Source organism: Gorilla gorilla, chromosome 7 (genome assembly GCF_029281585.2).
Source record: "Gorilla gorilla gorilla isolate KB3781 chromosome 7, NHGRI_mGorGor1-v2.1_pri, whole genome shotgun sequence".
Taxonomy (NCBI): domain Eukaryota; kingdom Metazoa; phylum Chordata; class Mammalia; order Primates; family Hominidae; genus Gorilla; species Gorilla gorilla.
Window position 1 is genome coordinate 74,196,982 of NC_073231.2, and position 17,636 is coordinate 74,214,617.

Consider the following 17,636-nt stretch of genomic DNA (forward strand, 5'->3'; position numbering starts at 1 on the left):
TATTTTTCTCTTCTTGAAGTTGATTTCAGTTTATAAAGCTTGGGGATTTTAAATGGTAAAACTATTATGTTGGTGTTTATCAGGATTGTACATCCTCTGTCCCTGTCTTATGCAAGACACATAACTAGGACACTTCCACTTCCTCTTTTGCATGTAGAGGGCTTGGACTCCAGCTTGTTGCTGCTACCCTGTTGAAGCAGCTCAAAGAGGCCCAAGTACAGTATCCTCTCCAGACATTTGTAATTGGCATGGAAGACAGCCCTGATTTACTGGCTGCTAGAAAGGTAAGGTATTGTCTCTTTCCCTTGTGTAGTTAGAGTAGGCTTGTTATTAGAATGAAAGTGGAGTCAATAATGGATGACTCTACTTCTGCTACTGTATTGACTGGGGCAGTTGTTTTAAATTAAATGTATTAAAATGGAAGGAAATGGCTGTTGAATATGCCCTGTGTTGTACATTGTCCTCTATGTACTTTTATCTATTATGACCCATACAATTCTCACAAAGACCCTATGATGATAATTATGCTCTTTTGAAAGTAAAGGTGTCTGAGCATGGTGACTACACCTGTAATCCCAGCACTTTAGGAGGCCAAGGGAGGTGGATTACTTGAGGTCAGGAGTTTGAAACCAGCATGAGCAATGTAGTGAAACTCCATCTGTACAAAAAAATACAAAAATTAGCCAGGCTTGGTTGTGCATGCCTGTAGTCTTGGGTTTGTGGGAGCCTGGGTGACAGAGTGAGACCTTGTGAAAAAAAAAAGAAGAAAGAAGAAAGAAAGAAAGAAAAAAAAAAAGAAAAGGCGTAAGTCAGGTGCAGTGGCACACACCTATAGTCCCAGATACTTGGGAGGCTGTAGTGGGAGGTCTGAGCTCAGGAGTTCAAGTCCAGCCTGGGCAACATAGCAAGACCCCATCTTGAAAAATTCAAAAAAGAGGTTTTTCATTTGTTTATTTGTTTTTTGTTTTTTAAAAAATAACGTAAAGGCTTGGTATCGTGATGAAGACTGCAGGTTTTGGAGCCTGAATTGTGGTTTGAAAGCCTGGCTCTACTCATTTATGTAAAAAAAAATAGTGTCTTCTGTGGGGTAGTTTTAAGGTGAAATGGCATAATTCATGTAAAGTAAGTAGGGTAGAACTTAGTATGTAGTAAGTACTTAGTAAGTGTTAGCTGTTATTATTATTTTAAAAAGTGCTGTATTTAGAATACTGTGGGCAGAGGGCAGCTTGTCTGTATTCAGTGAGCAGGAAACCTTGTTCCCACTATGGAGAACTTTTGTAGCATGGATGAGAAAGAGCTAGAGAGCGCTCTCAATGCAAGGTGAGCAATGCTTAGAGAATCCAAAATAGCCAAGGAAAGTAGAATAAGGGGAGGAGCCATTCTATGTAGCAGTAACATCCTGGATATAAAATTAGGCATTGCCGAAGGACCAAAAAAGACCAAGCTTAGTGTGGCACCATGTTGGACTAGAGAGAGATGAGGTGGGTTAGGTAGAATAGGTGGGGAGGGAGGCGCCAACTGGGAGAATGGTTAAAGTCTTGGCACCAGAGGAGCTGAGGGGAGACTTACTTCCTGGTGGTGGAGTTGAAGCAGGGCCTGGGTGGGGTTGTATGTAGTGGCCTGTAAGATCATTTTTCCCTTTTTTCCTTGTTTAATTTTCACCGTTGTTAATTCATAAAGCTTTGTGAACTCTTGTCATGTTTGATTTTCAAGGGAAGTTATTTTCTTTAACAAGTAAATGGGTATTTATATAATAAGGTGGCAAATCATATTGGAAGTGAACATCATGAAGTTCTCTTTAACTCTGAGGAAGGCATTCAGGCTCTGGATGAAGTCATATTTTCCTTGGAAACTTACAACATTACAACAGCTCATGCTTCAGTAAGTAAGGTATTATGATTATTAAATAAACAGGTTTTTTAATACTGAAAAAATGTAAGGTTTAAAAAAATTTCAGGCAATAATTTAAAATATTTAGTTATTTAAAATAATAGTTATTTAAGGATGAATGCAAATTAAATCCCTATGTTACTGATTATTTAAGACCACTTAAGAATTCTCTGAATCTCTTTTGGAGTAAAGGGAATGATAAATATATAGTTCAACCTCCACATTTTTGGTATCACTGTTGGTGCTTTCCCAGGAAGTAGATACATATTTTCTGCCCTCTACCTCCCATTTCTCTTATAGTTTCTTGGGGTACAGTCTGTAGGAAATAGGTCTATTTGGTAATGCAATTTTGATAAGAAATACTCATTTTAGATAAATTTTGGTAAATATTGCATCACACAACTTGCCAGCCATTAGCTATCCTTTCTCTGCAAACAATACTAATTTTATCTTATAGATAATATATCTACTGAGATTGGAAGTATACTCCAAATCAGACTGATCCAATGTTATTGAGCCTTTATATGCTACTGCCTCTCTCTCCAAGAAACTTGCCTTGGAGGGCAAAAATATCTTAGGTATTACAATGGTTTATGGCCCTCCAAAGCATCACAATAAATAAACGGATAGACAGGATAGTTCTGGTATTGGAATTTCATGGGGCTGAGGTGGGGTTAGGAAAATAAATGTCTAAAAAGTCTCTCTAGCTGTGGTGATGATACAAGCAAGGTTGAAAAGAAACACTGGTTTAGAGAGATGTGGTGCAGAACCAAGGAGTTAGGTTTAGTAACTTATATAGTCTCCCCAACTTCATGTGAAGTCTGGTGAATGGGGAGTGACAGGGGCAAAATACCTAACAAAATTAACACTAAACCACCAAAATGCTTCTTCTTATTTTTGTGTTGTAATACCACCATAAAAGGCATGATTTTTAGGTATTTGAGTCATTGTTCAGCTCAGCAAAGTTTTGAGGTGGACATTCTTGGTCTAAAATATTAGAAATTTAAAACCTATTTATAAAATGACAGAATGGTTCTGGGTTATTTTACAGTAGTACTTTTGGATTAAGTACATATAAATTGCTTGTAAATATAAGGTCATTATTGTGGAAACTACTTTATATTAATATGAAGTCCAGTATAGTAGTAAAGTTTTCAATTGTTTCCAAAAATCAAATCAAGGGCATTTTTGGTGGAAGGTTATGTTGGCATTAAAGTTAATTTCTCTCTCTCATTTAAGGTATGTATTTAATTTCCAAGTATATTCGGAAGAACACAGATAGCGTGGTGATCTTTTCTGGAGAGGGATCAGATGAACTTATTCAGGGTTACATATATTTTCACAATGTAAGCACTCTGAAGTGGAAGGATGTTCGTGCTATATTAAGAAAAGTATGAATTATTTGACTATTTTATATCATCTTTCAGTATGACAGTAATATTTTTGAGTCTCCTGTGAGGTTACAAAAGGGAATCTGATAGTGTTTGTTTTCTATCTCTTGGGGAAGAAAGAAATTTTAATAGCGTCAGATAATTTTTATTCTTTAAAAGTAGTTACAGCCGGGTATGGTGGCCCATGCTTATACTCACAGCTACTCAGGAGGCTGAGGTGGGAGGATCACCTGAACTCAGGAGGTCGAGGCTGCAGCGAGCTGTGATTGCACCACTGCACTGCTGCCTGGTTGATAGAGCAGAGTCCGTCTCTACAAAAAGAAAAAAAAAGTTAAAAATAAATAAATAAAGCTAGTTAAGCTTAAGAATCACCTTTCTGCTGTTTCTTAGCCCCCTGTGGAATTATGACCATTGTCCAGTGTGTTCATTTTATTCTAATACTAGCAGTTTGGTGGGGAGGAAGGTATGTTTTGTAAAGCATTGCCTTCCTCTGTTCAGTTATTACTCCCTTCCCTAAATTTGTTTTGCTTTTTGTCTTATCCACCTTTACGATTAGAGAGGGAGAAATAAAAACTGCTTTATGGGCCAAAAGCAAAACTCATGGTGCTTTTGTTTGTGAAATGGGCTCCTTCTGAAAAAGCCAAGGAGGAGAGTGAGAGGCTTCTGAGGGAACTCTATTTGTCTGATGTTCTCCATGCAGATCAAACTACTGCTGCCCACAGGTAACAGAAGCTATTGTAAAACAAAAACAAAAACAAACAAACAAAAACACCAAAAAAAAAATAAAGCCCAATACCCTGAAAAAAAAAAAAATAGCTAATTGGCTATATGTTACATAGAGTTGGCTATATGTTACCAAGTGAGACTTTTATAGAAAAAATGAAGCTGTTTCTTAACTTAGTCCCAAAAGAATTAGGCCACATTTCAAAGTGTTGTTGTGGTACATGTAGAGACGTCTTCTTCCACAGGTTGTTTGAGGTGGAATTTTCACCTTAAAGGGTAACAACATTCTACTCACATCTGAACAACCAAGAGGGAAGAGGGAAAGTTGTTACAGCATTGTTAAGTGTTTTAAAGAGAGGTAAAGATTGTAAACATTATGTGACAAGTATTGAGTGCCCACCATGCGTGTTTGGTGCTGTAGTGACCCTGAGGGGATAGGGTTGTGAAGATGCAAGGGGTTTGATTTCATTATAAAGAACTAGGTTTCTTTGGTATCATTTCTGGTTGTCTAAAGTTATGTTGAGGAACTGAAGACTTTTACTGTATAGGATAAACAGCTAACATTAAATGTTTTAGTTCTCTCTGCTGAATCACACTTAGATTTGGATATAATTAAATATGGGTTTGGGGCATGAACTGAATTCGGTTATTATCTTATGCTTGTCTTAACTAGAGTCACTAGGCTTCAGGAAACTGGTTATATGGCATTTGATGAAATACAGCAGAATGCTGGTTTATATTGCATATTGGATGTGAATTATTAACCAGTGGTAAAAAAATACTGTGTTGTCATCACAATTGTTAGAAGAGATGGCCTCACCTAGAAAACACTGAGTTAGAAAGGTCCAGTCAAGGTATTTACTTAATGATTAGGTCACTCATGATTTGTAACTTTTTCTGCTTTTTTGAAATATTCATTTAACTATTCCTAGAAAGGAAAGTAAAAGTAATAGTCTCAGTTAGTTTTACTTCCTAGATGACATGATATATATATTATTTTAAATGATGATTTTTTTGTATTCATTCATTAGTGTAGGGCAGTCATTAGAAGGCTTGTGACTTTATGACCTTAACATTTCTTAGGATCTGGTTGAATTGATGGGAAACTGAATCAGAACCTAAACTGTTGGGCACTAAACACCCATTTTAATTTAGATTTTCTTATTTTCTCCTTTAAGCCTTGAACTGAGAGTCCCATTTCTAGATCATCAGTTTTCTTCCTATTACTTGTATCTGTCAACAGAAATGAGAATTCCAAAGGTAGTAAATCAACTCAAGATAAAACTGTTATTGGGGGAACCAGCCCCCAATATTTCAACATAGGTTCTTTTCTATTTTCCCTAAGTGTCAGCCAGTCTGAGAAATAAAGAGAAAGAGTACAAGAAAGAAATTTTACAACTGGGCCTCCAGGGTTGACATCACATTTTGATAGGTTCTGTGATGCCCCCGAGCCGCAAAACCAGCAAGTTATTATTAGGGATTTCAAAAGGGGAGGCGGGTGGGAACAGGGAGTAAGTCACAAAGATCACATGCTTTATTTATTTATTTATTTATTTATTTATTTATTTATTTATTTATCTGAGACAGAGTCTCACTCTGTTGCCCAGGCTGGAGTGTAGTGGCGTGATCTCAGCTCACTGCAAGCTCTGCCTCCTGGGTTGATGCCATTCTCCTGCCTCAGCCTCCCCAGTAGCTAGGACTACAGGCGCCCGCCACCTCGCCTGGCTAATTTTTTTGTATTTTCAGTAGAGACAGGGTTTCATCGTTTTAGCCAGGATGCTCTCGATCTCCTGACCTCATGATCCACCCACCTCAGCCTCCCAAAGTGCTAGGATTACAGGCATGAGCCGCCGTGCCCAGCCAATCACATGCTTTAAAGGGCCATAAAGATCACAAAGCAAGGGCAAAAATTAGAATTAGTGATGGAGGTCCATGTCCTACTGGGCACACATTGTCTTGATAAACATTTTAACAGGAAACAGGGTTCAAGAGCAGAGAACCAGTCTGACTAGAATTCACCAGGCTGGAATTTCCCAATCCTAGCAAGCCTGAGGGCACTGCAGGAGACCAGGGCATATTTCATCCCTACTCTCAACCGCATAAGACAGACACTCCCAGAGCAGTCATCTATAGGCCTAACCCTGGAATGCATTCTTTCCCCAGGGTTATTCCTTGCTGGGAAAAGAATTCAGCAATATTTCTCCTATTCCCCTTCTGCAAAAAGAAAAATATGACTCTGTTCTGCCCAGCCCTGCAGGCAGTCAGACCTTATGGTTATCTTTCCTTGTTCCCTGAAAATCGCTGTTATTCTGTTCTTTTTCAGGTTGCCCTGATTTCATATTTTTCAAACACACATGTTTTACAATCAGATTTCATGTAAGACAGGCTTAAGAAATTATAAATTGGGGAAGTGATAAATGTCCATGAAATCTTCACGATTTATCTTCTTCTGCCACGTCTTCAGCCGGTCCCTCCATTCAGGGTCCCTGACTTCCCACAACATATCTCCCTTTCTTTTTATATAAATGTGCCATGGCAATGAAGGCTTGTTCATTCTCTCGATTTTGATGCAGGATTCTTTGACTGGTCCAGCATACTAAATACAAGCCAATTAAACAGATAAACATAATTCCAAAATTTACTACAGTGGAGCCCCCAGTAGACTTAATCCAAGTCATGGGTTTTAATCCAGAAAGATTTTCTGCCACCTGATCTAACGCCTCAGCTCCAGGCACAATGGATAAATGAGCTTGAGAGGCTTCAAAAATTTGATTCTTTAATTTAGTATAATTGTAAATTATCTTCCCTACCCAGAAGGTGTCCTTTGACCATTTCCCGTGAATTATCAGTCTCATTTTAGGAATATGGTATGATACAGAAATCAGAAGTGTTCCAATCGCACTGCATTTGCATGCGATGTTTGAGACTCACTACCCGATCTCCAAGTCAAATAACAGACTGTCTTAAAACATTAATTTGATTAGCCAATTTTTGATCAATGCCTTGTTGAGAATTCCACATTTGGGTGGAATTGGCTTGCCAATCATTAACAAAATGAGCCATTTGAATAGATTGATGTAACACCATTCCAGCAGTGATGGCCATTGCAGTGACTGTAATTAGGCCCATGATCACAGCCATTAAAGTGAAAACAAATCTCTTAGATCTTTTTGGAATTCACTGTAACACTTCATTAATCAAATGTATTGAGGAGGAGGATTCCCAAGGCCTGGGCAAAGTTACTGGAATCCAGATTCCTTCTTGAGCTCGAACCAACATTACACTTTTCCTGGAGTCAAAATGGGAGTTAATACAAGTGTATAAATGACAATTAATTTATTGGATTGATTGTTCATCCAAATTTTGATATTTCCCACTAACAGCACGTAAGGTGGCTTAACACAACTCTGTATGGGAATAGTCAGATTGGAGGGAAACAAAGCAGAATGTCTGAATCTATGTTGATACTGAGGGAGGGTCATGGTGGTGGGGACAGCAGACAGAAAAGTTTCACCTTCCTATACTCACAGTCCAGACATGGCAATAGCCAATTTCCAAAGTTCTGGGTTTTCTGGGCTCAGAATGGGGAATATCATACGAGGCCTCAGGGGGTAATGCCTTTATCTTCCCATTTTAAGAGAAAGAATGAGCTGAACCTCCTGCGCAAAGTAGAAGGAAGATTCTCGTTCTCCGTATAAGAAATAAAATAAGTAGCCTCAGGCATTCCCTTCTGCCAGAGGAGCAATTGTTTTTAAATAGTCCTTTGGTGCCCAGTCTGTTACGAAACCATATGAGTCATTTTTTAATATTACTGCATGTGAGTTAACACAGTCATCCCAAATTAAAGTTTTAGATGGGCCCTCAAAATTTTTAGGGCATGGTTTTCCTGCAGGTTTATATTGAAAGTATGGGGTATCTCCCATTACTCCCCCTTTCATTTGTCTTAAAGGAGAAAGGGAGAGGCCGGAGACCAAATGTCCTGTTTCCTCTGTAGCTGATTTTTCTGGAAGATAAGCAGCCCAGACTTGAGTTTCTAGATGGATACAACCAGGTGCATGTCCGAGGCACAGAGAGGGGTATTTATAACTCATAGTAACATTAAATGCAGTGCCTTCTTCTCCTGGTTGAGCGGGGCAATGGTCATCTGTAGCTCCAGGCATCCACGCACTATCATTAGTATAGATTTCTGCAGGAGCATCCATCCAGGTGAGAGGTCGAGTAAGTGGAGGAAAAGGCACATAAGCCCAATAAGGATAATTTTGTATAGCAGGTAAGTCAGTGTGAGAGTAAACTGGTGAGACAGAAGGTGTAAGGAGGAGAATCATTAAATAAAACCTATTGTAAGAGAGATCCAGTGCTGAAGGAGGAAGAGAACAGAGGGATGTTATTTTCAGGCTAATAGAAATGGTGAGATTTTTAGGTTTGTAAGGGGAAAAAGAAAGGTAATTAGGAGAAGTGGGATTAGTTGCAGGGGTCTTCATTGCCATTAGGGAGGATTGAACCAGACCCATTTTGATTTGGTGTGCCAGCTTCTGAGGAGTTGGCACAGTTCTCACCATGTCTGAGGGCAGTCTCTGACATGGACATCTTTTCCCTGTGGTTTTCGTTGTTAGTATTTACACAAAGTTTAAGTCTTGTAGTGGGCACCCAGACAGGGGATTGATGATCTCCTGGTGAAACACAAGCATATCCTCTTTCCCACGTTAAGCAGAATCAGAGACAATATTTAAAGGTTTGGGGAAATCCTGTAAGGCAGTAATTACAGAAATTAACTCTGCCTTTTGAGTAGAAGTATAAAGGGTAGAAATGAGCTTGTCTGTAGGACCCACATAACCAGCATTTCCGTTACTGTAGCCATCAGTGAACACTGTAATGGCCTCAGGAATGGGCTGATCTTTGCTTAATCAAGGGACCACCCAAGAAGTCATTTTTATAAAATCAAACAGTTTGTTTTTTGGATAATGATTGTCCATAATGCTGATAAAATCAGCCAAGTGAATTTGCCACAGTATGTAATGTTGAAAAGCGGCTTGAATTTTGAGCCGATTTAAAGGAACTACAATTAAATTCGGATCAAATCCAGAAATTTTAAGTATTCTACACCAAGCTTGTCCAGTTAGGATGTCAATTTGGTCCAGATAAACAGACAAAGTTTTTGACACAGAATGAGGAAGAAAACATCACTCCATTAAATCATTATGTTGAACTATTAGCCCAGTAGGGGAGTGCAATGAAGCAAAAACCAAAAGCTGAAAAGGCTGAGATGGCTGTACTCTAGATAATTGGGCAGTCTGGATTCTTTCTTCCACAAATTACAGTTCTAGTGAAACCTCAGGGGTCAAAGTCCTGGGACTGTGGAGATTGGAATCTCCCCACAGCGTAGAAAACAAGTTAGCGCATAGGTTGGAATGCTGAAAGTAGCTCTTAAGTAATTAATGTCACCCAAAAGTTTTTGGAAGTCATTTAAAGTTTTTAAAGAATCTCTCCTAATCTGAACTTTTTGGGGTTGAGTATATTGTTTATCGACCACCATTCCTAAATATTGAACAGGAGCAGTCTGTTGTATTTTATCCTGAGCAATGTATAATCCAGCCTCTGTGACACAGTGGCTCAAAATTTGATAACAGTCAATTAATTCTTTATCATTGGGGGCAGCAATGAAAATATCATCAGTATAATGAAGAATATAGGCATGGGGAAATTGAGCTCGAACTGGTGAAAGCACTTGTCCAACATAAAGCTGGCAGATTATAGGGCTATTTAGCATTCCCTGAGGAAGCACTTTCCATTGATAATGAGCTGCAGGCTCCTGATTATTGATAGATGGTACAGTAAAAGCAAATTTTTCACAATCCAATTTATATAAAGCAATATGAAAAAAAATCTTTAACATCAATAACTATGAGAGGCCAATTTTTAGGTATTAAAGCAGGGGCAGGCATGCTGGATTGGATGGCTCCCATAGGTTTAATTACAGCGTTAATGGCCCTTAAATCAGTTACCATCCACCACTTGCCTGATTTCTTTTTTACTAGAAACACAGGAGAATTTCAGGGGGAAAGAGAAGATTCCACATTTCCAAGTTGTAACTGTTTAGAAACCAATCGAGTCAAAGCCTCTAGTTTTTCTTTAGAGAGCGATGGCTGCTCAATCCAAACAGATATGTCAGATTTCCATTGTAAAGGGATAGGATCAGGAGGCATGACAGTGGCCACCATTAAAAAGGATAACCTAAACCAGCCCTGTCTTCCTTTACAGTAACTGGGAGGGGTTCAGTAATCCCTTCATGTTTTGGGCCAAGACTGAGTCTGGGAACAAACCCCATGTTTTCCATCATATTTTGACTGGGAGCAGTATAGGAGTTATGTGGAATATTAATTTCAGCCCCCCAATGTGCTAGCAAATCTCTACCCCAAAGATTAATGGGGATTGGTGTGATACAAGGCTGAATTGTACCCTTTTGACCACCTGGGCCAGTGCAAGCCAAGATAAATGTGATCTGGTAAACTTCATCAGTTTTTCCAACACCTACTAGTCCTATGTTAGTGGGATGTTTAAGCCAGGAAGAAGGCCATAAATTAGAGGAAATAATAGAAACATCAGCCCCAGTATCTACTAGGCCCTCAAACATTTTTCCTTGCATGTGTATGATGCAGGTGGGCCATTGTTTAGAAATTACATTAATCCAATAAGCAGCTTTTTCACCGCCGGAGCCCATCCTAGGGACACGTGTCTCATCTCCTTTGTTTAAAATGATATTAGGTAGTAAAAGCGATTGAGCAATTGACTCACTGGCCAGAATGGAAACAGGAACCTTGGCAGACACGATGAGTTTAATGTTGTCAAAGGAATTAGAATTAATGAGACCAGTATGAATGGTGATTCCTTTAGCAGAGTTGGATGCCCTACCAAACACCAGGCTCACCGAACCTTGAGGTAAAAGGCTAGTGACCCCTGTGGGGACAATTAAAGGCAAAGAATTAGGTAGTAAATTTAGAGGAGTAGTACTACAGAGATCGACTGCCCTGCCCCCTATTGTGGAGGTGGGCAAGCATTGTACTGAGGCAGAAGAGGCTGGGACCCATCTGGGTTGGCTGTAGGTAAATTTGTTTGTGCTGGGGGCTGTGTTTTGACTGCCTGAAGTGGAAACACAACGTTGGTCTGAGTCTGAAGAATCCCATTTGATATTGGGGCCTGGGACTGGCCCCACTTCCCGTTTCTCTGGTTCTGTGGCAGGGGGTTTACATCTATATCATACTTAGAGCAGCAAGTACTTGCCCAATGTTTACCTTTGCAACAACATGGGCAAACAGTAGCAGCAGTATTTGGCTGTGTTTGTTGAGCCGGCTTGTCTGCTTTTAAGTTTTTAACAGTGCGATTTTTTTTGATTATGACCAAGTTGACCACAATTATAGCAGGCTCCAAGAAAAGAATCAGTCGAGCAAGTCTGATTGCTGTCTTTCATGGCCCGTGCCCACAGAATAGTTTTGTGGGTCTCTGATCCAATGCCTTCACAAGCTTTAATATATGCAGGCAACATCTTGTGATCAGGTAAATTTTGTTGTTGGATGGAACACATGGCCATTTTACACTCATGGTTCGCATTCTCAAAAGCTAACATACGAAGGAGAATACCTTGAGTGCACTCATCAGAGATAGATTTTTCCACAGCATCTTGTAATTTAGCTAAAAAATCAGGGTATAATTCAGTGTGACCTTGTTTAACAGTAGTAAAAGAAACAGGAGCTTGGCCTGGGGCACATAATTTATCCCAAGCTCTCATACACACCTTGGTTACTTGTTACATGGTAAAAGCATCAAAGCCTAATTGGGCATAAGTATCAGACAAACTATCAGAGCCTGTGAGCTGAGCCTGAGTAATTAGAATGCCATTAGTCCAGGCCAGGCATGGCGGCTCATGCCTATAATCCCAGCACTTTGGGAGGCTGAGATGGGCGGATCACCAGGTTGCAAGATGGAGACCATCCTGGCTAACACGGTGTAACCCTGTCTCTACTAAAAATACAAAAAAAATCAGCCGGTCATGTTAGCAGGCACCTATAGTCCCAGCTACTCAGGAGGCTGAGGCAGGAGAATGGCGTGAACCCAGGAGATGGAGCTTGCAGTGAGCCAAGATCACACCACTGCACTCCAGCCTGGGCAATGGAGGGAGACTCCGCCTCAGAAAAAAAAAATGCCATTAGTCTGATTTAGCTGAGCCTGCAGACAGGCCTGCTCTGACCACCAAGTACAGAATTGTAAATGCTGAGCTGGTGTTAGAACAGCTTTTGCCAAAAGGTCACAGTCTAAAGGAAGCAAAATGACCTCAGTACAAAAAGTTTGTAATACCATTTTAACATAAGGAGAAGTAGGACCATGCTGAGTACAAGCATCCTTAAAGTGTTTTACAAAGGTAACATTGAGAGGTACATAACCCATTTGTACCCCTTGGATGTTAGGAGGTTCTAGCGGGACCGGATAAGCCCATGCATCTAATCCACTTGTTTCTTTGTTTTGGCATACTAAGCATTGCATTGAAGTTTCAAGAGTAGGCATCTGAGATGGAGTTGGCATAGAAGTGACAGGAAAAGCATGTGTAGATAAGGGAAACTGAAGGTGAGGGGGTTGGACTGGAATGAGAGAGTGAGAAAGGGGCATTGGGGGAGCAGAAAAAGCAGAAGTATACTGGTGATTACTGGCATCCATGTGTGAAGAAGGGTACAGAGAAGCAGGCTGAGTGGATGGCAAAGTGACTAGTTGAGGAACCGAAATGACAGGAGGGTGGGGGGCTGCAGTGGATGGGGTAGGGCCTGCAGAATTATAGGTAAATTGCAGTTGGGTCCCCGAGCCATTAGCTGACTCTGGAGGCAAATGCTGCAAAGGTTTGAAAAGGGAAGAATTAGCATATATATGGTCCTGGGCTGTCTGAGTCAGGGCTGCGAGAGCTACAGGTACCAGCTCTTTGTGAAAAGAAATAAGATCATCAGGGGGTGACGTTAAGCAAGAGTCACCAGAGTTAGATATTGAATTCTCAGAATCGTTAGGTGGGGGAGGAGTAGGCGAAGGGAGAGGCTGATCAGATAATGAAGGCCGTGTGGGAAAGGAAGGTTGAGGAAGAGGTGGAGGGTCGTCAGATTCAGAAAATTGTGGTAACTGCAGGGGGTAACGGGATTGGTATGTCATTAGGACAGCACATACCAAGGCCCAATCACCCCAAACAGTGATGGGAACAAAATTCCCTGTCAAGACCAATTCCTGGAATGTTGCACCACACGATCCCATAGTTCTACATGTAAGGTTCCTTTTTTTAGGAAACCAAGGACAGCATTTTTCCACTGCCCTGAATAGAGTGACCATATTTTCCACAGGCATTTGAACAGTTCCCTGTTTTAACAGGTCTACATCTAAGGTTACTTTTTCAGGAACCAAGGACAGTGTTTTCCCACTGCCCTGAATAGAGTGACCATATTTTCCATGGGCACTCGAACCCTTTTCTGTTTTAACTGGAGTTTAATACAGAAGAGATAAGTATAATGTTTAGACTCTGTGTGACCCAAAGTTAACCCGGATAAATTCACAGACTACTCACCAATTGTCAGGGAGTCGAACACGCGTTTCTGTGGACCGAACCGATGAATGTTTCTCTGCACCTACCAAAGGGAATCAGGTTCCCACATGCACTTAGGAAAAAGAAAAACCATGCTGGGTGCCAGATATCGGGGGAACCAGCCCCCAATATTTCAGCGTAGGTTCTTTTCTATTTTCCCTAAGTGTCAGCCAGTCTGAGAAATAAAGAGAAAGAGTACAAGAAAGAAATTTTACAGCTGGGCCACCGGGGGTGACATCACATTTCAGTAGGTTCTGTGATGCCCCCTCAGCCACAAAACCAGCAAGTTTTTATTAGGAACTTCAAAAGGGGAAGGGGGTATGAACAGGGAGTAAGTAACAAAGATCACATGCTTTATTTATTTATTTATTTATTTATTTTGAGATGGAGTCTCACTCTGTTGCCCAGGCTGGAGTGCAATGGCGTGATATCGGCTCACTGCAAGCTCTGCTTCCTGGGTTCACGCCATTCTCCTGCCTCAGCTTCCCCAGTAGCTGGGACTACAGGCACCCGCGACCTTGCCTGGATAATTTTTTGTATTTTTAGTAGAGATGCAGTTTCTTCATGTTAGCCAGGATGGTCTTGATCTCCCGACCTTGTGATCCACCCACCTCAGCCTCCTAAAGTGCTAGGATTACAGGCGTGAGCCACCACGCCCAGCCAATCACATGCTTTAAAGGGCCATAAAGATCACAAGACAAGGGCAAAATTAGAATTATTGATGAAGGTCCATGTCCCGCTGGGCACACATTGTCTTGATAAACATTTTAACAGGAAACAGGGTTCAAGAGCAGAGAACCAGTCTGACTAGAATTCACCAGGCTGGAATTTCCCAATCCCAGCAAGCCTGAGGGCACTGCAGGAGAACAGGGCTTATTTCATCCCTTCTCTCAACCGCATAAGACAGACTCTCCCAGAGTGGTCATCTATAGGCCTAACCCTGGGAATGCATTCTTTCCCCAGGGTTATTCCTTACTGGGAAATAATTCAGTGATATTTCTCCTATTCGCTTTCTGCAAGAAGAAAAATATGACTCTGTTTTGCCCAGCACCACAGGCAGTCAGACCTTACGGTTATCTTTCCTCATTCTCTGAAAATCGCTGTTATTCTGTTCTTTTTCAGGGTGCCCTGATTTCATATTGTTCAAACACACATGTTTTACAATCAGATTTCATATTGTTCAAACACACATGCTTTACAAACAATTTGTACAATTAACACAATCATCACAGGGTCCTGAGGTGACATACATCCTCAGCTTATGAAGATGACAGGATTAAGAGATTAAAATAAGATAGGCTTAAGAAATTATAAAAGTATTAATTGGGGAAGTGATAAATGTCCATGAAATCTTCACAATTTATGTTCTTCTGCCAGGGCTTCAGTGGGTCCCTCTGTTCGTGGTCCCTGGCTTCCCGCAACAAACTGTCCACTGCCATCAGAATAATCAGTAACTTTTACTGATGCTCCTTTTTTTCATGTCAGAATGAGATAGAAAAACATCTCCTGAGAGAGACATTTGAGGACTCCAATCTGATACTCAAAGAGATTCTCTGGTGACCAAAAGAAGTCTTCAGTGATGGAATAACTTCAGTTAAGAATTCCTGGTTTAAGATTTTACAGAAATATGTTGAACATCAGGTATATTGTCTTTAAAAACATTTTCAGGAATAGGACACTTTGGATGCAGAGCTGTCATTGCTGTTCATTTTGTATTTAGTTTGAATGCTTTGTCCCTGTAAGAGAGATTCATAGTCTCTGGAAACAATTATCTCTTTTATAAGAATTATATCAGAATTAAGTAGCATGAAGGATTATAAAGTACCATCTGGAATTGAAAGAGAGAGGAGACTTACTACTAATCATCATTGACCTTCATTTAACACATTTTTGGGCACCTTCTGGGTGCCAGATCTTGTTAGGCACAAATTACTAAAAAACAGAGCCACCAAGAATTAAAAATATGCATATGAATGTTTCTTAAAAGTCACTGCAGCTATGCATATTATGAATACTTTAACATTTTCTAAGTGATGGGTGATTCAAAGGGTCTCATGCAATTTACAGTCATATCTTTACGTTTTCTGTTCTGTGAAACTAGAGTAAATACAAGTATTTCCATGCCATTTTAAAAAAACTGTTCTGCTCTTATATTTTTATTCTTACAGGTTGATGATGCAATGATGGCAAATGCAGCCCAGAAATTTCCCTTCAATACTCCTAAAACCAAAGGATACTACTACCATCAAATCCTTGAACACCATTTCCCAGGCCAGGCTGACTGGCTGAGCCATTACTGGATGCCCAAGTGGATCGATGCCACTGACCCTTCTGCCCACACACTGACCCACTACAAGTCAGCTGCCAAAGCTTAGGTGCTCTTTATGCTGTAATATGAAAGCAAATATTTCTTCTTATTGTATGGGGACTATGGGTAGATAGGGGCACAATGAAAGTCAACTCAGGCTAACTTGAATGTGAAAAAAATAAAAGTCCTAAATCTAAAACATTGCTATAGTCATTTATGTTCATACAGTCTCCTCATAAGAGGTAACTAGAAATTTTTTGCTGTATCACAGTAAAGTAGAGGGTAAGCTAGGAGAAGGGAAAATGCTCTGATGTCTACAAGAACTCACAGCACTCTCCTGGCAGAGTTGCTTTAGATGACATTTGCGTCGTGTGCCCACATGGCTTCCTTCCAGTCCTTGCCTCATCTTAGGGAAGTCATCAAAGGACTACACTATTTTTGTTCTGTCTGCATTCCTAACAGCTGCCTAGGCAGACTTGAGACTTGAGTCTTGTATAGGAGTTCATGACAGCTCTATTTAGCAAGATAATAGTTCATTTTTTTCTTTTATGTTGAGCCAAAGTCACTTCTGGAGACTTGTCCTAGAGCAGGGGTCAGGCTTTTTTTTAAATAAAGAGCCAGATAGTAAATATTTTAGGCTTTGTGGACCTCTTTTGGAACTGTTCAGCTCTGCCCTTATAGTGCAAAAGCAGTTACATAGACAATGTGTAAACAAATGAGCATGGCCATGTTCTATTAAAAGTTACTTATAGAAGCAGATGGTGGGCCACATACAGTCCATGGGCCATAGTTTCTTGATCGCTGTTGTAGAGGGACAACCAAGCTAACTAAGCATTTCTGGTAAAAGTCTAAACCTACTTGAAAGAGAGCGTAGTAACACATTCAAAGAACAGGTAGAAGATTTTCATTTGAATGGTAATTTGTTGTTTAGGGACAACATTTTGAAATATAAAGGTGAACTTAGCTCTTAAAAACTTTCGAAAAGGGAACTGCTGGTGTACAGATAAATAAAATTGGAAGAAGAATGTATTTTTTGCTAGCTGTAGGCCTTTACAATTTAAGAATATCTCTAAGAAACTGAGGAAATGTCATTAGTATTAGATGATTTTGGTTTGCTTGTTTGTTTGTTTGTTTGTTTTGTTTTAGATAGACTTGCTCTGTTACCCAGGCTGGAGTGCAGTGGCACTATCTTTGCTCACTGTAACCTCCACCTTCTGGGTTCAAGCAATTCTTGTGCCACAGACTAGCGAATAGTTGGGATTACAGGCAGGTGCCACTGTGCCTGGCCAATTTTTGTATATTAAGTAGAGATGGTGTTTTGCCATGTTGGTCAGGCTGGTCTCAAACTCCTGGCCCCAAGTGATCCACCCACCTTGTCTTCCCAAAGTGCTGGGATTACAGATGTTACCCACTGCACCCAGCCCTAGTAGATGACTTTTAATGATTATCTTGTGTTTGCAGTTGCTTAAATTGCCTAAACCTAGAATGATTTGATTCTAGGCACATTTATTCCTGGTAGAGCCTCAGACAGCCATGGTAAATGACATCGAAAATACTTGGGAAATTTGGTTGATAATGATTACACAGTGTATACGACAAGATTAAGGTATAACATGAACCCCAGACTGCCAGTTTTCCAGGGAGTGGGGTTTGGCTCTACATTTTTAACTTTAGTGACTGAGATCTGGCATATTTAGTTACCACCCAGAAGTTTCAT

The 17,636-nt window shown here is 40.3% G+C and overlaps 1 long non-coding RNA gene across 1 annotated transcript; it reads left to right on the top strand.

The window, feature by feature from the left end:
• Positions 1-96: 96 nt before the first annotated feature.
• On the top strand, positions 97-16,118 carry LOC101151828 (uncharacterized). The gene is made up of 4 exons (XR_010134993.1): positions 97-284; positions 1,759-1,881; positions 15,097-15,252; positions 15,780-16,118. It is a non-coding gene; the product is annotated as an uncharacterized lncRNA (long non-coding RNA).
• Positions 16,119-17,636: the final 1,518 nt, after the last annotated feature.